The 27,676-nt window shown below is 49.0% G+C and overlaps 1 protein-coding gene across 41 annotated transcripts in view; it reads right to left on the bottom strand.

Annotated features, from left to right (window-relative positions):
- Positions 1-27,109, bottom strand: part of SORBS1 (sorbin and SH3 domain containing 1) — a 242,569-nt gene extending 215,460 nt beyond the window's left edge. For 27 of the 41 annotated variants that reach the window (XM_047760533.1, XM_047760537.1, XM_047760547.1 and 24 more), the window contains exon 1: positions 26,974-27,108. The gene's annotated coding sequence lies outside the window, so the exon portion shown is untranslated. Of the gene's footprint in view, positions 1-26,973 lie in introns of all 41 variants that reach the window. The other 14 variants (XM_047760564.1, XM_047760563.1, XM_047760566.1 and 11 more) reach the window with 2 other exon arrangements.
- Positions 27,110-27,676: the final 567 nt, after the last annotated feature.

A 27,676-nucleotide genomic window follows, 5' to 3' on the forward strand; every position in this document is an offset into this window, starting at 1 on the left:
GCAGCCAAGGAGGCAAAGGGGACATGCTGGAGGTGCCTCAGGTAACTTCCTGGCTCCTGAGAGAGCGAGCAGGGATGGCTCTATGCCCTTCTTCTTTCTCTGGATGTGGCTGTGTCTGCCTAAACGCCTGGAAATGCTCAAACATCTTATTCCCAGCCTGCAAATGAGGCTGGCACCAGAGATGGCAGAGAAGGGAGGAATCCCTGTGGACATCATGGGGCCATTGAATCAACCCAAAGCCCACTCGACCTCTGGATTCCATGCCAAATCAGCCCACTGCACAACTCCACGGAGGCGGGGAGGGGGTATGCACAATCCACACTGCAGGTCACATGACTGCTGGGCCGTGGAGTTCTACAGGGCGCCTCTTCTGTTTGAGAGACACAAGTTACCCTACTGTTAGCCAATCTCAGAAAACATTCAGATAACCCGAACAAACCCAGGGAACAATGCTGAAAATGCAGATTCGGGGGCCCCACCAGGGAGGAATACACTTTTTGTTTTGTGGTCTTTTTAGGGCTGCACCCACGGCATATGGAAGTTCCCAGGCTAGGGGCTGAATCGGAGCTACAGCTGCCGGCCTACGCCAGAGCCACAGCAACGCGGGATCTGAACCATATCTGTGACCTACGCCACAGCTCATGGCAACACCGGATCCTTAACCCACTGAGCAGGGTCAAAGATTGAATTGGCATCCTCATGGATACTAGAGTCAGATTCTTAACCTGCTAAGCCGCAACAGGAACTTCAGGAATACGCATTTTTTTAAGATGCTTTTATTTTTTGTCCTTTTAGGGCCATTCCTGTGGCATATGGAAGTTCCCAGGCTAGGGGTAAAATTGGAGCTATAGCTGCTGGCCTACGCCTCAGCCACAGCAATGCCAGATCCGAGCAGCGTCTGCGACCTACACCACAGCTCACAGCAACTCCGGATCCTTAACCCACTGAGGGAGGCCAAGGATCAAACCGGCGTCCTCATGAATATCAGTCAAATTCGTTTCTGCTGAGCCATGACAGGAACTCCAAGAATATGCATTTTTCACAAGTACCCCCAAGTGAGTCTGGTACTCCCCAAAGCTGAAGAGCCACTGCTTTAATGGAATGTAAGACACTCAGTACAGGGCCAGGGACACAATGGACTGACCCGAGAAACGCTGTCTCGGCTTCCTATTTCCTGTGCAAAGCTACTGCAGAAAGAAGAGGGCCAGGGGGTGGGGGAGGCGGGTGAGCTGTCAAACAAAGCTCACCTCTTCCCACGAAAGGCTGCTCTGCAGGGTTTTAGGGAAACATCGGCTAACATTGAGCCAGACTCCCCTTCCGTGACAACCCAACTCTCTTCACTTCCTCTGCAGCTGCAGCTGGAGCCACTACCTGAAACTCCTTTCAATGCCAATCACGGCACAGAGCACACGGCTCACGGCCACACGTCCGGCCATCCTCGCTCTCCCAGTGTCCCTTTCCACTTTATGAAAAGGTCATTTTCCTGGCCTGGCTATCTCTTATCGTGCACTGATCACCCCCTGTGGCACCAGGAAACAGCAAGGGAAGCTGGATTTATTAGGAGAAGATATGAGGCAGAAGGCTGATTCCTGAAAGCATTGTTTCTGAAATGTCAGAGGAGCAGTGTCCTCAGGGCTCGCGCCCCAACCGCCCTCTTGCCAAGAGGGAAATCAAGACCAAAGAGGGATTTATGGGCTCCATTTACGCAGCTCTCTCTCTCCAGCCTTAGTCAGAGTCTGGGGGTTTCTCACCATGGCAATGGTAATGGATGGAGTGGGACAAAGACTGCTTAGCATGGAAAAAAAAAAAAAAACACTGAAGGGAGGGGCCAGCCTCTGTTTAGAGGCACCTTTTTTTTTTTGTCTTTTTTTTGCCATTTCTTGGGCTGCTCCCGCACCATATGGATGTTCCCAGGCTAGGGGTCGAATCAGAGCTATAGCCGCCGGCCTACGCCAGAGCCACAGCAACACAGGATCCGAGCCTCATCTGAGACCTACACCACAGCTCACAGCAACGCCGGATCCTTAACCCGCTGAGCAAGGCCAGGGATGGAACCCGCAACCTCATGGTTCTTAGTCAGATTCGTTAACCACTGCACCATGGCAGGAACTCCCATTTGGAGGGACCTTTGAGGATACCAGTTGCCTAGATAAACCATGAAGGTCAAGGCCAGCAAAGAACATCTCACCTACCCTTTTTGATGACAAGATCCTTGAGGCTAGGTCTACTTAACTAATCTTGGCTTCTCTTCTCACTTAATAAATATCTGAGGGGCTAAAAATGCAGAGCACCACACCAGGGGTCAAAGTGACAGGAGACAGGTCCAGAGCTGAGGAGAACATGAAGAGCCTCAGTGTAATGGTGAAGATAAGGCAAATACAGTAGAAAATAAAAAGCAAGTCCCACTAGGCCAAGTGTCTTCAGAAAGCCTCCCAACCCCCCAGCTCAACAGTAATCAGGCATCCATCTCTGTGCTTCCCCCACAGGCTGACAATGATGATGCTATCACTGCAGCTATGACACTGCACTGTAATCCCCGGTGGTGCACCTGCCTCTGTCTCTGACAGCAAGGCGCTCATCATCTGGTTCATCTCCAGCACAGGTCCTGGCCCAAGGAAGCACTCAGCAAAGGCTGGTTCATGAGATGGAAAAATGGATGGATGGATGGGTGAGTGGATACATGGGGATGCCAAAGAGATCTGGCCAGGGAATCAGGGAAGGCTTCATGAAGGGCTGAGGCATCTGAGCTGGATCTTGAAGCATTGGGACAAGTGGAGATAAAAAGAGGACCTGGCTACAGCTCCCATTCAACCCCTAGCCTGGGAACCTCCATATGCCGAGGGAGCGGCCCAAGAAATAGCAACAACAACAACAACAACAACAAAAAAGACAAAAGACAAAAAAAAAAAAAAGAGGACCCACTTCATCCAAAATGCCTAGCACCACCTTAGGCATAAAGCTGGGGCTTAATAAATGCTTCCTGGATGAGTTTACTACTGAACTGGCTTTTGTAAGTGAAGGAAGCTGGCTTTATTTCCCACAGCCTTTTGTTTCTCCCTGGGTAAACAGGAGCAACTTTTAAGGAGCAATTTAATTGATAAACCAAGGGAAAGGTCACTGCCTACCAGTCTCTACAAACACCCCTATCCAAAGAAAGTTTTACAAAATGAGGAAACTCCACTTCTACTGATATGGAGTTTTATAGGCTATATCGTTAAGTAACAAAGGCAAATGTGTATCAGCCCCCCTGATGAATGTATCTGCATATAGAAATATCCGAAGACATACATAAGAAACCAAAAAAGTGATCACCAAGGATTACCATCGTGGCACAGCAGAAAGGAATCTGACTAGGAACCATGAGGTTTCGGGTTGAATCCCTGGCCTTGCTCGGTGGGTTAAAGACCCTGTATTGCTGTGGCTGTGGTGTAGGCCAGTAGCTACACCTCTGATTAGACTCCTAGCTTGGGAACCTCCATATGCCACAGGAGCGGCCCTAAAATAAATAAATCAATCAATAAAAATTAAAAAATGATCACCAATCTTTAGGAGGATTTATCTCTTCACCTGGGACACTTCTGAGAATAAGAGAAGGTGTCACTGATGATTCACTAGAACAAAGAACATAAACTAGGATTGTCATGGGCAAGGCAGAATGGGGACCAGGTTGGGGGAGGAAGGGAAGTAGACATGACGGGGGTTAGAAAGAAAATTTTCAATGCACACATTTTCATAGAGTTTCACCTTCTGTTTCTTGGATGTTCCCGGGCCAGGGATTGAATCCAAGCTGCAGCTGAAACCTATGCCACAGCGGCAGCAACTTAACCCACTACACCGGGCCGGGGATTGAACCCTCGCCTCTGCCGCAACCCAAGCTGCTACAGTTGGATTCTTAACCCACTGTGCCAGAGTGGAAACACTAACAGTGTTTTGATTTCTGAACCATGGGTATGTATCAACTATTTTAAAATGTACTCATCTTTTTAATGGGGAAAAAAAAAAAAGAAAAGAATTCAGCCTTCTAACCCTCGTGGACAAAGGAAAGTCATTTGGGGGCACCAGTGAATAGCTACCCTGAAGAGCACCCCTAGAGATGAAATGAAATCACTGCTCACAGCACCACCCTTTTGCATCGGACAAGAAAACAGCCCTGCGAGAAGAGAGCCATGCATGGCCTAAAAAGGCTTTGACTCCGTGAGGGCCCCACCGAGACGGGAACACTGGGGGAATATAAACAGTGTGACAGACATAAAGCAGTTCAGGTTTTACACAATCATGGCAACAAAGTGAGATTGATTCGGGCCTGAATTCAGCTCTTTATATTGTTTCTACTTAAAAAGGAAATGTATTGACTACAGTCCTCCTCGCAGATTTATCTTCCCTGACATCAGGCACATTCATAACCTATTTTAAATTCCAAAGAACAATGCTGGGGTTTAGGAAAGCGAATACCAGTGTGTTTCACCAGAATGTTTTGGAGGCTGGGAAGAAGCTTCTCTGGCTTTTAATTGCTCGGGAAACAGGCACCACATAGACTGTTTTCGTATCAGTCATAACTTGAAGGTAGAAAAAGGCTTCTCTGGGATGTCAGCACTTTAGAGCGGCTCCATCTTTGGAGCAGCCGCTTCAGAGTCATCTCCGAGACCATGTGCAGCGCCACGTCAGCTTTTCATCTTTTGTGTGACCATCTCCTCCTGTCCAGTGTCACCACAAGTCCTTGGGCTCAGGCCTGAATCACCTGGACTCGAGATGCCTCCTCTCCTGCCTCCAGGGCCCACCAAACACTGTGGGCACTGACCTCCCCAAGGCCAGCCTGACCGTGTCCCACTCAGGGCTCCTACTCAGCCCTGGATGGCAGGACTGTATGATTATCATCCAAACAGGGATTTAGTGAAAGGGGGATATTTAATGATCACACTGGGGCAACAGGCAAAGCCACCGTGGGAAGCTGGATGCTGAGGTCATCCAACTGTAGGATAAAATCCAGTCCCTTTATCATAAGCTTGAATCCAAGACTCTATACCCTCTGGCCCCAACTTACCTGTCCAGTCCTTCTGCATCCTGCCTGGTCCCATCCCAGTGGACATGCATGACCCAGCATGCCCTGGGCTTTACTCTCCCTGTGCATTTGCTCAGGCCATTTCCTCCTCCTGCCTCCACCCCAGCCCCCGCCAGTGCCCCATCTATGCAGATCGAACTCCTACCCTTCTTCCAAAACCCAAGTCAGATGGTGCCATTCTTTACTGCAATCATTCAACAAATATTTACTGTCTGCTGGTCGTGTGTTTGGCACATAGTGAGGAAGACGTAAAAAAACTCCACATCTTATGGAACTGTGTCTGTGCGTGTGTGTCTACACAACTGTGGGAGCAGGTACTAAGGATGGACCCAGGGCGATATGCTGAAGGCTACAGACACACCCAGGAGCCACAAGGCTGTGGGCTCCTTGAGGGCTATGCCCAAGAGACCCATCTTTCAGCCCTGCTGAACCCACCACACACCCCTAGATACAGCAGGCACTCTACTCCACAAACATTGGCCGAGTAAAGAATTAATATTAAAGTTTACTTAGTTAGTCTGGAGACAGTTTCCTAACAACACGTTCTGAGTTCTCCACAAATCTATATGGGATCAATGGGGAACCTGAATTTCCAGCAACCTTAGAGAGACACCCCAGCTCCAACAGCTGTGACTTGCAGGCGACACTGATGCTGGGAGGAAGCGGAGGTCACCTGGTTCAACATTATGCTGCTTCTCCATCGGCTAAGTGACTCACCCAAGTTCACACAGCTAGTTAGTGACTGAACCACCAGAGAGGTCGGAAGGTGATGCAGGCAGAGGAGAATTTAATGACTGGATAGGCGTCCCCATTGTGGCACAGTGGAAATGGATCTGACTAGGAACCACGAGGATGCAGGTTCAATCCCTGGCCTTGCTCAGTGGGATAAGGATCTGGCATTGCTGTGAGCTGTGGTGTAGGTCACAGATGAGGCTCAGATCTGGTGTGGCTATGGCTGTGGTGTAGGCGGGCAGCTGTAGCTCTGATTCGACCCCTAGCCTGGGAAACTCCATATGTTGCGAGTATGCCCCTAAAAAGAAAAAAAAAAATCTTAAAAATGGCTGGATAGGGAGTTCCTGTCATGGATCAGTGGTTAATGAATCCGACTAGGAACCATGAGGTTGCAGGTTCGATCCCTGGCTTTGCTCAGTGGGTTAAGGATCCGGCGTTGCCGTGAGCTGTGGTGTAGGTTGCAGACGCGGCTCGGATCCTGCGTTGCAGTGGCTCTGGCATAGGCTGGTGGCTACAGATCCGATTAGACCCCTAGCCTGGGAACCTCCACATGCCGAGGGAATGGCTCTAGAAAAGGCAAAAACACCAAAAAAAAAAAAAAAAGACTGGATAAATGACCAGAGGAATCACTGGAGAAGGGAGGTGACCTGGCAGCTGCATGCCCAGAGAGCTTCGGGAAGAGTGTCTGGGGGTGGGGCCCGGGTGACCGAAGGCAAGGGAGGCTTGGCAGGGAAGGCAAGCTTGACATGGGGTCAAAGAGGGAGGCCCGTGGCTGAGGCAGAAGTCTTACCTGGTGAGGTACACCACCCAAGACAAGGACCCCCACACGCTGTTGCTGTGTCTGACCTGGAAGAGGGAGGCTCCGGCCACAGGCAACGTGCAGATGAAACTGCTCAGAGAAGTTTAAGCAAAGCCTGTGGGTCCCGGGGCTTTCCCAGATGTTTGCAGTTCTGCCCTGAGTGGCCCGGGCAGATGAGAGTTAGATTAAACAGTAACTAGTACCAAAGGAGTTTGGCAAGCGGCGCGGTCACATCCAAGTGCATCTGCGATGCGTACCCCTTTCTCAGGCATTTCGATGGTGAGTAGTCACAGCAATAATTTGATAAAGGCATTTCATAAAGTCAAAATAGACAATTAGCTGGATCTGAGTTCTTATTTCAGTTACACCCTGAGAAACAACCAAATAGGTTCCCAGCAGCCCGGGCTGGACCCCACCCCCGCCTCTCACCTGCTGTAGCTCGTCTACAGCCCTGGGCTGGAATTCTTCCTCCCAGCCTCCACCCACCACAACCACCACGCTGGCCCCTAGGGGCTCAGTCAGCGAGGAGCCCAAACTGCAAACACCCATTAGGGTACAACACAAGTCCCTGGAGGTAAGAGAACCGTTCAAGTTCTTCCAGTGGGCTTGCCGGGTGGCTCCCACTGGCCTGAGGATACAAGGGCAGGGGCCCTCGACCTCAGCACGTGGACCTCTGGCATGGGATAACTCTTGGTGGCAGAGTTGCCTTGCATTGTGTAGGAGCATGCTGGCCTCTACCCACCAGATACCAGTAGCACCCCCTCAATTGTGACAAACAAAACATCTCTAGACATTGCCAAACATCCCATAGGGGTAAAACTGCCTTGGCTGAGAGCCACTGCCAAAGGGGGACCTCCCTAAAATGTCCCACTCCATGCATCCCCCAAAGTTCAGGTGAATGGAGCTCCCAGTCCTATAAAATACCCAAGGGGTTAACAGCAGAGCTTTTGATCAGGTGGACCTGCCCTGGAGTCCTGGGTCTATGTCTTGCTGACTCTGCAACATGAAGTAGGTCACTTGGCCTCTTTGAGCCTCAGTTCCATCATCTATAAAATGGGAGCAACAAAACAGCAGCTATCTCACGCAGAAGCCACGGCAGTTACATAAAATGACTCATAAGACTGCCCAGCACAGTGAGGACTCAATAAACGTGCACGATTATTTGAAGATTCCTTTTAGCCAAGCCTAGAGTTTAGTCTTCTATTTCTGTGGCTTCTGATCTTCCCCCTCCTTCCTATGGCCTTTCCACCTGTTAAATGCCTTTGGTCTTAACCTTTGGTCTTAAGGAATCCTTCCTGCTGGTTCAAAGGCATCTGGGGTTAAAGCGAAGGAAAGAAAACACACACACACACACACACACACACGCACACAAAACCTTTTAGATCCAACCTTGCCCAGACCAATTCTCCAGACAAAGGCTTCCATTGTTGTCTAAAAACAAACTTTTCCACAGGGAGGCCTTAAAAGGACCAGAAAAGTCTCAAAGTCTCCAGACTCTTCTAGTTCTCATCCCCATTCTGCTCCTGACCTTGGCATATCCCTTCTTCTGGGCCTCAGTCTCCTAATCTGTCAAATGAGAGATTTAGACCCTGGCAAGCTCCAAGATACGGCTCTGCACTGAAACGCTGCAGCACAGATGGCAGCTGGACCCACATTTTAAGCAAGTGCTTAACTAGGATAAGGGCCATAAAGACAATCATTCTCCCTTTTTCTCTAAGCTCCCCTGAAAGCTAGTGGAATACAGTATTTGCAGACTACAAAAATGAGTCTGTTGTCACTGAAGTCAAGAGACCTGAGTAAAATGAAACCCTGCACTGAAAGCTTGGGCTAGTTCATCTCTCTGTTTCTGCTGCCTTAACAGAGGCAGAAATGATATAAAGATTATGAGACAGGAGTTCCCGTCGTGGCACAGTGGTTAACGAATCCGACTAGGAACCATGAGGTTGCGGGTTCGATCCCTGGCCTTGCTCAGTGGGTTAAGGATCCGGCGTTGCCGTGAGCTGTGGTGTAGGTCGCAGATGAGGCTCGGATCCCAGGTTGCTGTGGCTGTGATGTAGGCCAGCGGCTACAGCTCTGATTAGACCCCTAGCCTGGGAACCTCCATATGCCGTGAGAGCGGCCCAAGAAATGGCAAAAAGACAAAAAAAAAAAAGATTATGAGACAAAGATCATGAAAGCACCTGGCACAGAGCTGAGGATTCAAAAGACATCTGCCTTCCTTTCTGGACTCTCCGTCTGAAATCTTGTAACTCCGTGTCATTCTCCTCTGGAAGGGCCTTCCCAAGGGTCAGGAAGCCTTCTCTGCCCAGACCCTGTCTCTGAAGGTCGAAGGCCACAGTGTCCCAAAGACTGGCTTGGGGAGTAGGGTGGGAGGGGTAGGTGGAGGGGAAGGAATTCCCTAAGAACCAGTTCCCTGCCCTGAGAATTTCCTTTCAGTGAATTCAGAAAGATTAACCCCCTCCCCTGCTCCACCCCAGAATGGAGCAGTGACCTGGAACAGTGACCAGGCTTAGGCTTCATATGCACCTTATGTCGGCATCTCCTAACCTCCCTGAGATGGCAGGACGAGTCTGGACAGTGCCCTCTCTGCCCCGAGAGTCTCATCCAACCGGATCCCCCAGAGCCCCTTCCCCACACCCCTCCCCTCCAGGAAGACAAAGGCCACGGGGTTTCTTCTCTCCCCTCTAAGGGGCAGCCTCACAAGTTCATGAATCTCCAGCCCAGACCCTTCCCCTTGCCCAAGGCCTAGGGTGGAAATGACTCCACTGTCTGAGATAAGCTTGTACCAGAAGGTACAGAGGTGTCTACTGACCAAAAACAAACAAACAAAAAAGGAGCTCAAAAGATAAAGGAATTGGGCCAAGGTCTCTCAGCTAGTTCAGAAGCAGGGCTGGGTTGGAAGAAGGATCTCTGTGCTCTAAACGCCGCCGGGCCGCCACCCACACCTTTTCCCACCAGCAGGACCCCCTCCTGTCTCAGGAATCACCATCCTCCCAGGCCAGGAAGCGCGTGGTCACCTCCACCCCATTCCCTTGCCTCCAGTCTCTCCTCCTTCTTATCACCAAGACCACTAACCCCTCGGGAAGAAGGGCTCAGTGCCTGGGCCCTATCACCTTGGGACAAGGACAACACGCCTCCTTCATACCACTCTCCTGTTCAAAGACCTACCAGGGCCTACCAGGGCTCCTCCGTTGGATCCATACCCCCGACCCCCAGGCACCAGAGTAACACACTCCAGCCCACCTGGCCTTGCCCTGCTCCCCTTCGTGCCCCCTCCTCTCTCCCTCTCCAGACTGTAGGCCCAAATCATTGCGTCCCTTCCCCCTTCCCCCCATCCTGTCATCCTTCAGGGCTCCCTCTTCAGACTTGGAGGCCTCAGCCTGCTGTGCTCCAGGCCCCCCACTGTTACTGTACCGCTGAGCATCTGAGCTTTACCTCTCCACCAAATCACAAATGGCCACGTCCCTTCCACCTCCGACCTCACTCGGCCTGGTGTTCACTCCACAAACATTATTTGAGTGCCTCTAAGGTGCCAGAAAATTCTTGTCTATGCTCTTGAAACCCTCCTGACCCTTCAAGGCACCTCTGAGATGCCACCTGCACTGTGACTCTCTCCCCAACCCAGCTTCCTCTTCAACCCGCAGGAGTCTTCAAGTCATCACGTTAGGACCTCCAGGGTGTCCTCAAGCCATGTTTCCCCCCACCCTGGCCGGGTCCTCCCTGAGATCCAGACCTTCTTTCCATCCTTACTCACGGCCGGGCCTCCCACAATACCCTGTACCAAAAAGATGCTCCGTGAATGGCTTTCACAGGGAACTGGAACAGAATCTGTCCAACAGGCCAGTCTGGGTTCCTGGGTGGCCTCGAGCTCTGTTCATCCAAGTGACCTTGCACTGTTCTTCCAAGATTGGATTGGGCCCAGCATGAGTCAAATGACCTCTTATCATTCTTCCAAAATTAGGCTTTCCTCTTTAATTACACCTTACCTAGCCACACTATGTGGATTCTGATTACATAATTACTTCAAGCCCCGGGACTTTAAAAGAAAGGGGTGTATGATTACACAGGTAAAGTGAACACATCAATATGTGTCCTTATACATACCGTATGCCATTTTCTTGTTCATACACAATTTTGTGACCCAGAAAATAGAGGAAGGAGGAGAGGTGCTTCTAAATCATACTAAGTAAAAAATCTCTCCAGGTCAGAGAAGATGAAGGAGAAAGCCATGGAGAAGCCTCACCCCAAGAGGGTTTTTGAAAGAAGCCTGAGGTCAGCCCCCTGGCTCTCTACCCTTCCCCTTCTGCAATGAAGAGAGGGGGCTGTGCAACCTGGGGCATAGCAGATTTTTGAAAACATGGGCAGGTCTGATCCCTCCTAACCAAAACATCCACCCTCTTCTGAATTCCAGGTACTCGCTGCACCATCTCCCTCGTAAGGCACATCTGCACAATTTTAGGAGACCCTACGAGACTGTGTTCACCCTGCAGACAGGAGGCCTGTCTCACCTATTTCCTTGTTCCTAGGTCCCAATCCCTGCCAACCCCAGGAGGGACATCCAGCAGCTCTCCTCCTATCTTTTTTTTTTTTTTTTTTTTTGCTATTTCTTGGGCCGCTCCCGCGACATATGGAGGTTCCCAGGCTAGGGGGCGAATCAGAGCTGTAGCCACCGGCCTACGACACAGCCACAGCAACGCGGGATCCGAGCCACGTCTGCAACCTACACCACAGCTCACGGCAACGCCGGATCATTAACCCACTGAGCAAGGGCAGGGACCGAACCCGCAACCTCATGGTTCCTAGTCGGATTCGTTAACCACTGCGCCACGACAGGAACTCCTCTCCGCCGGTCTTATACTCCAAGCCTTACCCAAGTATGTGCCTTATTCGTGCCACCCTGCTTCATCGGGCAGCCCCTCCTCGCCCGTCTGGGTCCAGTTCTTCTCCTATGCACCCTGTACTGGCCTTAACTTAATGCTCATCACATTTTGATATAAAAACTCTTTCATGTGGAGTTCCTATTGTGGCTCAGTGGGTTAAGAACCCAACATAAAGTCCGTGAGGATGCAGGTTCGATTCCCGGCCTCTCTCAGTGGGTTAAGGATCCAGTGTAGCTGCAAGCTGAGGTGTAGGTCACATATGCAGCTCGGATCTGGTTGCATGGTTGTGGCTGTGGTGTATGTAGGCCAGCAGCTGCAGCTTCCGCTCAACCCTTGGCCTGGGAACTACCATATGCTGCAGGTGCAGCCATAAAAAGAAAAAAAAAAAAAAACTCTTTGATGTGCCTACCCTCCCTTCAGACCAGTGGTCACCAAACATTTTGATCACACATTCCTATTAGAAAATAGCTTCGAGCATATTTACTCAAATAAAATCTAGAGTACTATAAATAGGAAAGCTTCATCTTTCTTCTGTTTGAGTTAAAGAATAAATAGAACTTTAACTGATAATGTTTTCTTTCTCCTGGCCCTCCATAGCGATCTTGAGAGCTCAGCCACTGCTCTCAGCCAAGAATTCTGTGAGGACAGCAGGGGTCTGTGATTCCCTTTGTATTCTCAGAATCTGGAACAGAACTGAAAACTTAATAAATGAGTCCATTTGCTCCACAGCGAGCACCTCCTGTGGGCCAGGCACATACCAGGCATCGGGGATAGAAACAGCCCTGGCCGCTGTCATCATGGATCCTACAGACTAGCCGGTGGGCAGACACACATGATTTTCCAAACAAGTGTATCAAAGCAGCTGAGACAGATGCCGTGAAGAATGCTCTGTCCAGAACCACTGAATCATGAGAGCCTCAATCAGAGGTATTTAATCTGCTCCAGAGGGTCCGAGAAGGTTTCCCCAGAAATAGGCTGCTTCAGTTGAGATCTCAAGGATGAACAGAGCTAAGTTGGCTCAGCAGTAATGAACCCGACTAGTAACCATGAGGATGTGGGTTCGATCCCTGGCCTCGCCCAGTGGGTTAAGGATCTGGCGTTGGCATGAGCTGAGGTGTAGGTCATAGACACGGCTTGGATCCTATGTTGCTGTGGCTGTGGCACAGGCCAGCAGCTGCAGCTCAGATTTGACCCCTAGCCTGGGAACTTCCATATACCTTGGGTGTGGGGGGAGAAAAAAAAATACTGTAAATCAACTATAATGGAAAAAATAATAATAGAAAAGAGAAAAAGAAAAACACCAAAAATGACAGAACAAGCCCCCAAACAATGGCAGTTCCTCTTCTCCCCTTTACTCCTCTCTAATTTTCCAAACAGACTGCCCCAAGCTTCTGAAGGGGTCACTCAGCCCTGCTACTTGCCCAGCCTCTGAGGCTCTCTGCCTCCAGCCAGTCCTGCCAGTAGCAGGCTCCCCTCACTTCTGAGGAGCCCCAAAGCTAGGAAGACACTCTTGCAAACCATGCACGTTGCCATGGGCACCACCAAGCAAAGGCTCCTGGGCAGTTTAATTTTTTAAAGAGAGTGTTAAATATTTTACATTTGCTAACAGTACAGCTTCTTCCTTGCCTACAATGGAAAGGAAAACCCTATACTCTTTGGACTAAGGATTTACACAAAATAAATGCCAATCTACAAATGGTCTGTGGAGGTGTGTAACCTGCAGTCAAGGGCATCCTCTGGGTATTTTGGTTGCCCGGGTATACGTTCCTTGCAGGAGCAACCTGGGAAATTCAGAACCACAGCCGCAAAACCTCTTCCTTAACTGGAGCACTTGTGACCTCAAGAAGGGAGAATTATTTACAGTGATGCTGCAGGTGAGTGTTTAAATAGCTCGTGACTTTAATAATTAAGGATAAACCCAAGACCGTGGGTTGCAATGCAGGGAGGCGGGCTGTGGGGCCTCCTCCCGCAGCAGCTGTCTTGAAGAGGAGCCGTATCTTCTGTGAGTGCTCAGGCATGACTAACATTTCTCAGTTCCTGGGGGACCTCGCCCCCTCACACCTGCCAGTGCTGGCCCACTCATGTCCAACATAAAGGCCGCACAAAGGAAAGGCAAAATTGTCCCAAAAGGACTGAGACCACTTTGGCCCAGGCTCATGTGCCTGGCAGCCTGATTTTCAGCAACCTGCTTAAACCCTGGGCTCTCCTGAGTCCCAGCTTTCTCCAGCCACTCGACTTCCTGTCCCTATTGGGATTTTGCTTTCTCTGGAGCCTTATTCATTCTGTCCTGCTTAAAGCAGCCCAGTTCCTACTTCTGCATTGGCTTTTCCATCCAGGTCCCTGGCCTGCTCTCAAGCCCACTGCCTGGGCCACTGGGACAGTCACTCAGATCTCCCAGATCCAGTTTCACCCAGCCTTTCTGACTTCATCCTTAGCTTCCAGATCCTGCTTCTGGTGGGCACTGACTATATAAAGAACCCAAGCACAGACAAGTCCACAGTGTGCATGCTACAGCACCCTTGGAAAGACCCCCTTAGAGCAACCTACCCTGAAAATGTTCACACGTTCTCTCCTGTTAATTTGCTATCAGCAACTAAAATCCCAGACCATTATTCAAGATTTGCAGGAAACACTCACCCAACACTGGATCTGCCCTGACTCAAGACAAACTCTAAATGGAGAAGAGCAATCTGCAAATGTATTACTTGTTATTTACACATCAGCCAAGGAAAGCACTCATGTGCACAGCCGCCAGGTTCCACACACAGAATCCAGGCAAAGAGAGAAACTGTTAGGATTTCCCAGGGTATGTCCTAGTGACCTTTCATACTGGGAAACCAAGCTCAAAGGAGGGCCTGTGGGCAGATGTTAATAATCAATGCGGAAGGCATTATATAAATGAGTAATGAGTTTCCACATCTGGGATCTACAAAGCACCCACTTCTGATACAGGTGCCATGCATGAGCCAGAACATCACCCAGGATGAGTGAAAGTCAAGGTTCAAATGGGGATGAGATTGGCAGAGCCAGGTATAGGTAAAGGTCAATACTCCTGATCACTGGTATGGGTACTCGGGCAGTATTTTTCTGCCACGTTGAGAATCTCAAGTGCCAGAAACAGACCCTTCACAGATCATTCCTGGGTCTGTCATTACCACACTCCCGACTGCAGGCCCATCACCGGCCTCTCTTTACTTCCTGCCACATGGGTTATGCAATTCAAGAGCGCCCTCACTGCCCCCACACACTCTGTCCCACTAAAACCTTCCTACCTCTGACTGTTTTATATTAAAAAGAAACTAAAAGTATCTAACAAGAGAATATAAACAACCTTTATTGCATCCTTGGTTAAAAAATAAAGGCAGTAATATTAAACAAAACAAAACACTTTCCCACTTCAAAACCTGAAACAAACCTGCCAGGGAAGACAAGAGTCAGCCCCTCTGGGTGTTAGTGAGAAAATCAGCTTGAGGGCGGGGCCTGTGTCCACATCATTCACCAATATTTGTTTAACAAATAAAATGAGACTGTGGTTATTAAAACACTTCTCAAACAAATGTTCCAAGGGCAGGCAGGGCTTCACCTCTCCGATGACGACCCTCCCATCCCTGGAGCTAACAGCAGAGCTCTCTTTTGCCTTGTCCACCAAAACGGGCACCTCCAGAACAGCAAGCTACATTTAGATGGACCTGCCGGCAAGGGAATCAGTAAGGGATAGAAACCTCCAGGAAAAGACCAGGATCCAACCACTAAATCGTGGTCCCTTCTCTCTTCTGCACTCCTTGACACGTCCCTCTGCTCCCCGGGGGCGGGGGGAGTGGTAACCATCGGTGCCCCCATCCCTCCAAGGTGGAGAGGAATGTCTGGGGGCAGAAGAGAAGGTTGTGGGTAGGGGCAGACCAGGAGGAAGGAGACATCAAAGGATTCTTGTTGGGAGCACCAGTGATGAGGAGAGGGCTGGGAGGGCTTCGTGAACATGCAGGCATTTTCACAGCAGTGCACGTGATCAAACCAGCCCCCTGGCTTAGAAATATTCAGTTATAGTCAGTTACACGTCCTTCTCCAGGGGGTCGGTCAGCTCTACAAACACAGCTTCGTCTGCCAACGTTCTTTTGCCACTGCACGGTCTCCTGTTTGGAAATGCCTCCTTGATTTCTCCAATGACGTCTGTCTCCTTCTCATCCTCAGTACAGCAACCAGCATTACTGAGTGATTGCCAAGTGTCAGGCACAGGTCTAAAGCCTTAGACACTCCTGTGAAATAGGCACTCTTATTTTCTCCCTTTTACAGGTGAGGCAACTGAGGCCCAGACTAGTAACCTGCCCCCTAGGAAGCAGGAGAGCAAGGATGGGAGCCCAGGAAGCCTGAGTGCAGAGATCACTCTTTTTCTTTTTTTTTTTTTTCCTTTTTTGGCAAGGAACTGAATCAGAGCCACAGATGTGACCTATGCTGCAACTGTGGCAACACTGGATCCTTTAACCCACTGTGCCGGGCAGGGGATCAAACCCTTGCCTCTACAGCACCCCGAACCACTGTGGTTGGATTCTTTTTTTTCTTTTTTTTTTTTTTTGTTTGTCTTTTTAGGGCCACACCCGGGGCATATGGAGGTTCCCAGGCTAGGGCTGAATCAGAGCTGTAGTCACGAGCCTACGACACAGCCACAGCAACAAGGGATCTGAGCTGCATCTGTGACCTATACCACAGCTCATAGCAACGCCAGATCCTCAACCCACTGAACGAGGCCAGGGATCAAACCTACGTCCTCCTGTATACCAGTCAGACTCTTTTCCGCTGAGCCACGATGGGAACTCCAGAGGGATGACATTCTTAATCACTCTGGTCCCGACCTCACTTCCAGGAGAGAAGAGACAAGCTCCAATATGAGATCTGCTCCCAGCTCAGGCCCATCCAGCCACATGACCTTAAATAAATTGCTTTTCTGTGCCTCATCTGTCTCAACTGTGAAACAAAGCTAGTCACAGATGCCTGGTCTAGAAACAGAGACTTTTAGCTCTGTGGTCCAGCATCGCCTAAGAGAATGTCCTGCGATGATGGAACCATTCTTTATTTGCGCTGTCCATATGGCAGCCACTCGCTTCTGTGGCTATGAAGCACTTGAAATGAGGTTAGCGTGATCGAGAAACTGGATTTTAAATTGTATTTCATTTTCATTAATTTAAACAAATACGCATGTGGCTAGGGACTACCGTATTGGAAACTCAGCTCTCGTCTATAAATCCCAGGATGGCAGGTGCCATTTCTCTTTGGTCATTGCTGTATTCACACAGCCCAAGAGAGAACCCAGGCTGTGGTTGGGGCTTAGTAACTATTTGTTGAACAAATCAAAAGCCAATGACTTTTCAGGTGCCCTAATATGACCTCATCAGAACACAAGCACTGATTCTTCAGGTTCCCTGCCCACTGGACAGCAAATCTCAACATGACAAGGAGCCCAGACCTCCCAGAGCAGTACTGGAGGGAGCAGCTCTCAAGATGAAGAGCCACGGAGGCAAATCTTCTAAAAGTTCTGCGGAGCTACATCTATCTCCCGGATATCTCTACTTACTAGTCCTGGCACATTAGCTCACAGGTCTGGGAAAACCAAAATAAGTTTTGAAATAGCACTTAAACATTAAAAAAAAAAAAAACTATAAATACAGAATTAGATCTGTAATTCATTTCCTTAGTCTGAGTCCAATCTTAACTCCTAACACTATGAGGCTGATTAAACAACTACATGACTGTGATCCATTTGGGGGGAACAATACACTAGTGTCAAGGCTGTGGCCGAGAACTGCTATCTCCACTGACTTAATGCATTCAAGCCCCCAGCCTCCATAAGTGAGCCAGAGAGTATGCAGCTAGACTCCCAACAAGGGAGACCTCATTCTCAAGGTTTGGGGATTTTGGTAGAGCAACTCACATTTTCATACTTCCTTGATGTACTCTTTCTAAGTGAAAAAAAAAATCTAACATTTTTCCATACATTCCCTATGGGCCAAGGACGGTGGCAGATACAGGAGATACAAAGATGGCTATGGTGTTGGTGGTACAGTGGTGAGCACAGCTGCCTCCCAAACACGGCTATGGTGCAGCCCTCACAAGGAGCCCCAGTCTAAAGGAGAAAGAGGTGAAAGTTGCCGAGTACTAGCCCTGTGCAAGTCACTGAACTATGATCAGGAGAAAGACATATAAACCAAACACAATCAATTCAGTGTGACACATGCTGTAACAGACACGTCTACAAAATACTGAACTAAAGAGATACCTGGAGGGCCCAGGGGCTGCACCGTGCCTTGCACACAGCAGGCACTCGGTGCAGTGAACTGAATCGAATCTTGACCAGAGGCTCATTTGAAGGCTGAGGAAACCACAGCCCGGACAGGTTAAGTGACTTCTCAAGGTGACCCAGGTAGCTAGTGATGGGGCTGGAGACGGCACCTGGGCCTTGTCACTTACCAGTCCCACAGTCTATGATCCATCTCACAGTGCTTCTTGTCCAACACTACATTGGGAGGGTGGTAGGATCTGCCGGCTGCTTATTTATTAAACTCTCAGAATAAACAATGGATTTATTTTTATATGACTGTATGTTGGAGACGCTCTTGAAATCCGAGGACTAAATGTATGCATACCATCGTAGAAACATGCATCCAATCATTCACAAACAATTCTTGGGAACATACTATAGATTGGACACCTGTTTAAAGGCCTGGCTAATGAGATAAAACAAACTTCCGGTCAGATCAGAACACCCGCATATATGTCTGCTCTCCCAGAGCCCCACAAAAAGGACAGTAGAGGAATCTGCTTTTTAAAAGAAAAGAGACAATGGCAGACAAGATATGTTAACAGAATTCTGGAAGACAAAGAGCTGATTGTCATGTGGTCGCTGATCCAGGTTTCTGCTTCATCAGCTCTGCTGAGTCCAAGTAGAGGAGAAAACCACAGAACAAATGGTGACTTACGCCACAGAAACAGGAGAAGGCTCAGGAACAGGAGGCACCAAAGGCCTGTGAGGGGAGAAGCAGGAGGGAACTGGGAAGAAGGGAGACCGCTGAAAGTCGGTGGAAGGAGCGATGAGACCCCAAGGTCCCTCCTGCCATGTGCTCAGTCTGGGGACCTCCCTCCCTCAGCCACAAGAGGTGGAGGGTCACTGTTTAGGCAAATTACACCAGAGACTCTGGATTCAGACACAGTGAGGGAGGTGGCGAAAGAGGGGGGCAACGTTCCGGAGGCAGACAGACTGAGTGAAAGTCTGCATACCAAACAGGGTATCCAGCCTCCCTGGCCATCAAGGCTCCCAGAAGGAGCCAGAAACAGGCTGTTACACCCCCAGGCAAACTCCTCTCCAGGAAAACCCAACATTCCCAGGGAAAAGATGTACAGGCACTGACATCTAGGTGTTCCCAGTGGAGAAGAGGGAGGCTCTCTACTGAATCACCCGACACTGAAGGTCACAGCCCCTTCCTTGCCCAATGCAGATGCCCAATCAGCATTTTGGTCTCCACTCTTAAAATATAAACAGACAGTCAAGGATCAGCATACATGGAAGGATGGTTCCAATGGAAAATACAGTAACAGAAGCAGAAAAAGGACTGCGAGGAAACAAAGACAATGCAGGGGACTTGGAAAGACACCAAGAGCAAAACAAAACAAATATAAGTGAATTTATTCCACCTATGAAACAAGAACAAGATGTTATTCAGAAAAAGCAAGGAGGAAGAAAGGAAGGAAGGGAGGAAGGAAGAGAGAAAAGTGAACCTTCCGAGAACTAAGAAATTCTAGAAAGTAAAACATGCAAAAATGTTGCATGCAAAACCAGGATAGCCTAAGAAAACATTCAAAAGGCCTATAAAGGATAAAGCTGAAGATACATCTCAAAAAGCAAAGCAAAAAACAGAATGGAAAACAAGAAATAGAAGATTCTAAAATTGCAAACTTGACCCAGGACGTCCAACATTCAAGTAACAGGAGTTCCAAAGACAAAACACACACAAAAAAAAAAAAAGAGGAGAAAAGGACATTAACAGAGAAAAAAATAACAAAATGTCCCCAAGTTGAAGAAGCTCAAAAGAGCTCACCAAGGACCCAGTGTCATAATTTTTAAAGCAAGAACAGTCCAAATACAGGGAAAGAGAGAGAATCCTAAAACTTTCAGCAAGAAAAAAGCAGGTTGGAGTTCCCACTGTGATGCAGTGGGTTAATGATCTGGCTTGTCTCTGTGGAGGGGCGCCAGTTTGATCCCCAGCCTCACTCAGTGGGTTATAGATCCGGTGTTGCAGCTGCAGCACAGGTCAGAGCTACAGCTGGGATTTGATCCCTGGCCCAGGAACTTTCCATATGCTGCAGGTGTGGCCAAGAAAGAAAGAAAAGAAAAAATCAGGTTACTCATAAATGATCAAGAATCAGAATGCCATCCAAATGATGACATCAGTATTGGAACCTGGGAAACAGTGGAGCAATGTCTTCAAAATTCCAGGGGAAAATGCTTTCAACCTAAAATTCTAAACAAATCAAACCACCAATCAAGTGTGAATGTAGAAAATAAAAACAGTTCAAACATGCAAGTTTGAGGTGATCAACTTGCCCAACCCTCCCTTGGAAACTCCTAAGAAATAAATCAAGAAACAAGACAAAGAGCATCTAAGCTAGAACAAGGTGAGGGAATCCCCAGGAAGAGTCATGCCCGGGCCTAGAGGTCACTCAGCCCAGCATAGAGGAGAGAGGGAAGAAGGGAAATCCATCCATCCAAGGGAAAAAAAAAAACCTGCAGTAAAATAAGAAGGAACATGTGTTATAAAAGAGATATTTTTTTAAAATGCTATCCAAAACTCTGGGAATTAGTCATAAGTACAAAGGAAACAATAGAGAAAAAAGCAATTATTAACACTAAAAAACAAAAAAAAAACAAAAAACAAAAAGACATACAAGAAAGGAAATGTTATTATAGGAATAAGTCTCAGCCATGAACGCCATTTACACAATCAAAATAATATAAGTATTGACGATCAATGTAACCACAACTGTGACACAACCACACTGGGAGCACATGAAGGAAGGGAAGTAAGTGGGAGGGGTGGGGGGAGGAGGGAAGAGGGGAATACGGGCTCTTCTAATCTATGGCAGGACAACAGCAGTATCAGGAGCAACAGCTAAAAGGGTTGGAAGTGCCTGTAGCAAGGCAGGATAACAGCCCCTCAAAGATGAAGATGCTCATATCCTAATCCCCGCATCCATAAACAGGTACATGGCAGAGGGGAATAAAGGTTGCAAATGGAATTCAGGGTGCTATCCCAATGAATTGAAGACAGGAAGATTATCCTAAATTACCAGGGGAGCCCAAAGTAATCACAAGGGTCCTTAAAAGTGGAAGAGGGAAGGAGGAGAAGGGCGTGGGAAGATGTGATGATGCTGAACGCCAGTGATGCCTGGGAGGACGCAACCTGCCCCTGCTGGCTTGGAAGATGCTGGGAGGGGCCACGGGCCAAGGAATGCAGGCAAGATGCAAGGAAGAGAAGGCAGCCCTTAAGACCCTTCCCAGACTTCTAACCCACACACAACTGTAATAAAAATTTCTGTTGCTTGAAGCCACTACATCGGTGGTGATGTGTTACTGCAGCAACAGAAAATCATGTTCAATGACTAACCCTGAGGAGTGGAGCCCCAGGATGAGGAGTGACAAAGCCTTCCTTATAAGCCTCGCAGTGTTATTTGACTTCAAAAACTAGATGTATATAGTTCATATAAATAACTTTGATACAAACTTAAATTTCATTTTCAAAGGGATGGAACACAAATTCTGCCTTGCCGGATCTCACAATCTGGGAAAGAAGACAGACAGAGAACTAGCTACTGCTGAAGAAAGCACCTCTTGGAGATGTGAGGGGTGACTGAAAGAGTAGGAGTCAGCCAGCCAAAGAAGAAACAGGCCTTCTGGTGAGGGAACAAAGACCAGGGGGCAGGTGGAAGAGATCTGAACGACTGGGACATCACTAGGTCTGACAGAGCCAGCAGGAGAGGCTGGGTGGGCCCTTCCCAACACCATGAGTTTTGAATCCTGCCCCGCCCCTGGCTTCCCTGGCTGGGGTTCAGGACCTGTTATATATATTTGGGGCGGGTATGGAGACATGAAGACCCAAGACAACCACAACTGTACCGTCAACTGTACTCAACAGTAGCGCATTGTATTTATTTATTTATTTATTTTTATTTTTGTCTTTTGGGGGCCACGCCCGCTGCCTATGGAGGTTCCCAGGCTAGGGGTCAAATCAGAGCTTACAGCTGCTGGCCTACACCACAGCCACAGCAACGCCAGATCTGAGCCAAGTCTGCTGCAACCTACGCCACAGCTCACGGCAACGTCAGATCTTTAACCCACTGAGCAAGGCCAGGATTGAACCTGTGTCCTCATGGATCCTAGTCAGGTTCATTAACCACTGAGGCATGACCGGAACTTTAAGAGTAGTGCATTTTAAATACTTTTATACCAAAACCAGCACAGAGGTATCACACAATACGAAACTCACATGAATTTTTAACACTAGAGACTTCAAGGCGACCTCTTGTTTGAGAGGCCCACTAAACTATCCGCTGACCACTGAGCATCAAGACTCAATCTCTTCTATAATTAATAAGAGTCAGAAGAAAGTTTAAAGTGCTACAACATGCATCCATCAAAGCAACTGGGACTTCACACCAGCAACTTGTCACTGGCTGCCTACCCTCCCTGTGTCACCATAAGATGCCTCTTGGGTCCCAACAGTAATAGGAAAGTTGAGAAGCATCTCATTCTTTTTCAAGGGGTCTTGGTTGTGTGACTGCCTGGAGGGTTAGCTCAGCCTGGGGAGAGAAAGAAAACTTTTCCTAGATGTCCTCCCTTGGCCATAAGCCTGCCCATCTCCCCCCCCCCACACTGTAAGCATGACCAGAATCACTGATAAAACCCCAGCTCCACCATCAGCACCCACCCCCCTGCCCCCTAGAGTACAGGCCTCTGTTAAAGAATACATTGCAGATACTCTTTCCATGGAAGGAAGTCAAGAAATAGGACACATCTCTTGGGAGAGGGTGCCCCTTGTGTCCACAATACAAGGGTGGAAACTTTTTCTATTGTTGTAGCTGTTTTTATTATAAAAACAATAATATCCACATGACAGTGGGCTGGGAATTTTTTTTTTTTCTATAAAGAGCCACTACTGACCACAGAAGAGTAACAAGAGACAAAAAGAAATCAATGGAAGGCCACACAGAAGTTAAAAAGCAATTTAATTGTTTGTTTTTTGTGTAAAATACACAGATACACATTCAAAGAAGTGACCTCAACTGATTTCAAATTAAGAACAGAGAGGATGCAAGTTTAGTAACACAATAAATAAATCAAAATACACTTCAGAGCTATGTTATTGACAGGAAATAAAGGATGGGGGAGGAAGGCAAAGAAAAAGATACACTAGGAGGAGAAAAAAAAATGTATAGAGGGCAATGTGGGAAAAGAAGGATGAGAAGACAGCAAGATACAGGCACAGACAGACACACATATGTAACCATACACAAAAAGAGCGAACAACTAAAGGAGCCACAGAGACACCTCCCAGGCCAAAGTAAATTACACTGTACATGGCCAGCTGTTGGCTTGGGCTATAGACTTCAAAGTGTCATCACCTTTTATCTTTGCCTCTGACCGGTTACTAAGCTGATTAACCACTGTTCACAGCTCTTTAGCTGCTCCTTGAAACATTCTGAGGCTTAGCTCAGGTCGCAGACCAGAAGCTCCCTCCAGATGAGATACATACAGTTCAGTAACTCAGTCATCTCCAAGCATCTGCTCTGAAAGGAGAGTACATGAAACACTATCACAGAAAACACTATTTCCTATAATGTACGAAGCACCAACCAGAGTCAAAGGAGAAAATGCTGCTTGAGTTGAAAAGAAATTCCATGGAAAACTTGTTTAAATTGTGCATTCATTCCAAAAACAAAAAGTGGAACTTCAGCAGCACTGGTTCCCACCTCAGCATTCTCCAGCATCACGCCTGACTTTGCAGATGTTCAAGTTCTTTCTGCCTGCCCCACTGGTTCCAGAGCCCTCCCTGGGTTGGCCCTGAAGCTGAAGCAGCCTCCACCACACACTCTCTAAGGGTCAACAGAGATCCCAAGAGACTCCAAGTCAATCCCAGTCCTAGATGGGCTCTGTCCACCCACCTCAACCCCTGTCTAAGCTAAGCCTCTCCTCGCTTACTTCATTGTAAGGGCCGAAGACATCTGCTAGTTCACAGCTGATAGAGCCTCCTCCTTCTAGCTCCATCCCCTTTTTCCTCCAAGCCTGGAGTCTGTGTTTTCCCCTTGCTCACCTGACCTGCCCCCAACCTTCCACCTGGTCTGTTTCCCCAACCTCTCCCTTTTTCTGCCTCTAGTTTCTCCCTGCTTTCCTCCACCTCATCTGAATATCATCCCTGGCAGAGGAAGAGGGGCTTAAGAGAATTATCTAGAACACAAGACCTAGAATCTATCCACCTGGGTTTCTGCCTGGCTCTGCATCTTGGTAGCTGTGTGACCTTGGACAAATGGCCAAGCCAACCAACCCTTCAAACTCCTCAGTAAGGGGGGCCAAACCTGGCAATCACAGAGGTCTCTTTCAACTCTCAGGTTTTAAAGATCTAAACAGTCACCTGTACAGCCATAAATACAGCAGTGAGTGAAACATACACAGGAAGAGAGAATGAATTTCAGAAACTCTCTTTCCTCAGCATTCTGTCATTCCACCTAGTCTTCCCAACCAACCACCTACGCTGAGGGGCTGTGCCTCTCACTCTGGGCTGTTCTAGCTCTAAATCATTTAGATATGGTAAAACCTCAAAATCATGCTAATCAAGGCTCAGATGAATCTGAATCCAACAGAAGCCTGAGTCCTGGAATGCTTCTTTTGTGCCATCAAGCAATACTGTGAATTTAACATCAGCTTAGCAGACAGGAAAGGAATCTAGAAGTACCATTGAAAACTGTACTTGTGAATCTAAGAACAGTAATGCTGTCAGTAAACAATCTTCTCCCAAGCCGTCCACTTGCCCAAAGAGGACCCATCCCCAGAGAGCAGAAGGCGCTAGCCAAAAGCCCCAAGGTTGGTGCCCGGGATCAAAGCCAGCTGTCCTGCTTCTAGTCCAGAGCACCTCCACCAAAGCTTTTTGAGACCACCCGTTTCCTTTTTCAGAGAGAGAGAGAGAGATTCAATCCCAAATTCCCAGTGAGTGTGTCCTCTACGGCAAAATCTATTTCCAAGTCCCAGGAAAGGTCCTGAGCTAGGTTTGGATGACCTGATGATTACTAATGCTGCCTAACACAAGCTTCCCTTCCTGAACCCTGCCCATTCATTCTCTGCAAAGAAAACCCCAGACTCTGCTATCTATATATGGAACTCTATTTTGGAAAAAGGAGAGCCAAACAGGTCTCTATGTTCTGCCAGGAAGAAGTATCTGCTCCTCCTTTCCCATAACTCCTACCTCACCTCCCAACATTCCCAGTACCTTCTGGAAAAGTTCACAGAAACTCTCCAACTAGAGTAAAACAAAGCAGGTAAGAGGAGAAAAGAGCCAAGAGGAGGTGAGTGTCAAAGGGATGGCTGACAATACCCTCCTAGCTCTTCACCCTAGGGGCTGGAAAGCATTTATTTTCAGCTGCTAATACCCTGCCAGGAAGTCAGGGAGTAAGTTCAACTCAGCGCCCTGCAGCAGAGAAATGAGCTCCCTGCAACCTCTGGAGAACTAACCCTTTCCTAACCAGCCACACTAACAGTGCCCAGGGCAGAGGTACCAAACAGACCAAACCTTCCAGGCCCTCCTCTAAGGCCAAGAGCCTGAAACACCAGGGCTTGGATGGCAAGGAGCTATTTAAGGCAGCCTCAAGAGGGTGGAGTAGAAAAATTGATGGCAGCATCCTCCTCTATCCCTCCCTCACAGCAAGCGCAAACACACACACACACACACACACACACACACACACACACACACACACACACACACACCCTCTCTCGCTTTGTAGACACCCATCTAGCTCACCTACTCCTGTAAGGGCTGGAGATCTGGAGTCCCCAAATGTCCAGCATGTGTTTTCTGTCGTTGAGGCTGCCGTCCACATCTGCTGATCACCCTATGCTTAATCCACCCCCTTCTCAATCTCCGCCAAGCCATCTTTTCAATCAAAAACACAAAACTGAATCTATGGGAGCTCAAAAACCAAAAAGGGGTGTGGAAACAGACAAGCCCTCCCTGGCCTTAGGGGGTGGGGGTTAATGTAAAAAGCCTAACATGCCAGACAGATTCCATGATATCTCTAAATGAACCCTCCCTCCTATCAACGGTGAAATCAATTAGGGCAATTTCAGCAGGTCCGCCCTGTGACAAGAGGGACGACCCAGCGCTCAGTTTAAAACAAAAATCCAAAGGCTCAGCCAGAACATGCCGGGAAAATCCTGGGTCTGGATGAAACGAGCCCCGCTCAGTGTGATCCTTTCCGCTTTTCTGTAGCAATGTAAAAGCGTAATAAATTCTGTCTGCCCGAAGAAAGCATGCACTGGTGAATTTCAAAGCCATCTTACGACAGCGGATGCACGGGGATGCAGATTTCAACAGCACATACTCCCAAGAAAAAAACGTAATGACTTCAAGCCTTTTCCCTCCTCTATCTTGAATGGCGCTAACGCTTATGAAGGAAGCCTCCTCGGAAAGCAACCAGAAGAGATCTGGGGATGCCCTGGGAATTAGGAGAAAGGAGTTGCTTTCTGTCCATTTCAGGAGCTGGCTAGCAAGATGCTGCCTGTCACTCTGGGGGATGAAGGAGCATGGGCGGATGAGCAGGCACCGGCGTCCCCGGACACGGCGACACACACACACACACACTCATTCTGACGGGTCCTAGGCCAGACCCTAGTCCTTGGGCCCCTCCCGCCGCCCTCTCTCCCACAGGGATGCTGATGAATGAACACACCTGAGATGGCTCCATTCTGCCGCTCACTCCCTCCTTCCTCCTCTGGCTGTTGCAGAGGAGCCCCTCCTCGGTAGTTTCACTTTACAGCGCAAACCCACCCGAGCTTTGATGTCTCCTCCACCCACCCATATTGTAGCCAGCCTGAAGACGGAGGACGTTCTCTCCTAGCAGAGGCCATGATCTCACATACCCACACCTACCAAAAAAAAAAAAAAAAAATCCCCGGAATCCCTCAGAACCTCTGCATCCTGGAGAACTTTCCTTTAAAGACTGGGGATCCACCTAGCAGGAAGGAAGGAGGGTTCGGCAGAGGAGGACTACGGTTTTCCCTGTAACTACGGGGGATGGATGCTCTGGGGGAGGGGGTCCCCCAAATCCTTCCAACAGCTGGCCCTTTAAACGCGCCTCCTCCGAGCGCGGAACAAAGGCGCCGCCCGCGGGGGCCGGGCCGGCGCACGCCCACGGCGCTGGCGCTGCAGATCAGGCGAGCTCGGGCTGAGGGACTGCTGGCGCGGGCTTACCTTGCGGGTCTCCGGGCGGGCGGGCTGGCTGCGCGCGTCCTGCCCCACTCGCACTACACGCTGCAGTTGGCCCCGCTCTGTTTTTCTGGGACTCGAGGCTGACTTCACCGACACTCCGCGACCGGCCAATGGGCTGCGGCGGCCGCCCCCTCATTAGCATGCGTCTGGAACTGTCCACTCCCGCGGCTCCTGGGCGGCGGGCGGTGGTAGGAGGCGGGGCCAGGCCTGGCCGTGACAGGAAGGGGCGTGTGCGCCAATGAGAGGTGAGAAAGCGCCGCACCGCCCAGCCCCGCGACATTGTGAGCCCTGGGCGCGGGCCCGCGGATCTCCAGCCGATAACGTGCACGCGGTCCCAGTAACCCTTTCCGTCCTGGCCGGCTTCAAGCTGGGCGGGAGGCAGGCGGGACACGCCCTCTGGTCCTACACAGGGGTCGCCCACGGGAAACTGGGAAGGAATCTTAGACAAAAAAACAGCTAACCTGTCTTGAGTGCATATAACTTCTTAACCCCAGTTTGCGTATCTTTAAAATGATATAGTAGGAGTTCCCATCGTGGCGCAGTGGTTAACAAATCCCACTAGGAACCATGAGGTTGCGGGTTCAATCCCTGGCCTTGCTCAGTGGGTTAAGGATCTGGCGTTGCCGGGAGCTGTGGTGTAGGTTGCAGACGCGGCTGGGATCCCGCCTTGCTGTGGCTCTGGCGT

The sequence above is a fragment of the Phacochoerus africanus genome, chromosome 15, assembly GCF_016906955.1.
Source record: "Phacochoerus africanus isolate WHEZ1 chromosome 15, ROS_Pafr_v1, whole genome shotgun sequence".
Taxonomy (NCBI): Eukaryota; Metazoa; Chordata; class Mammalia; order Artiodactyla; family Suidae; genus Phacochoerus; species Phacochoerus africanus.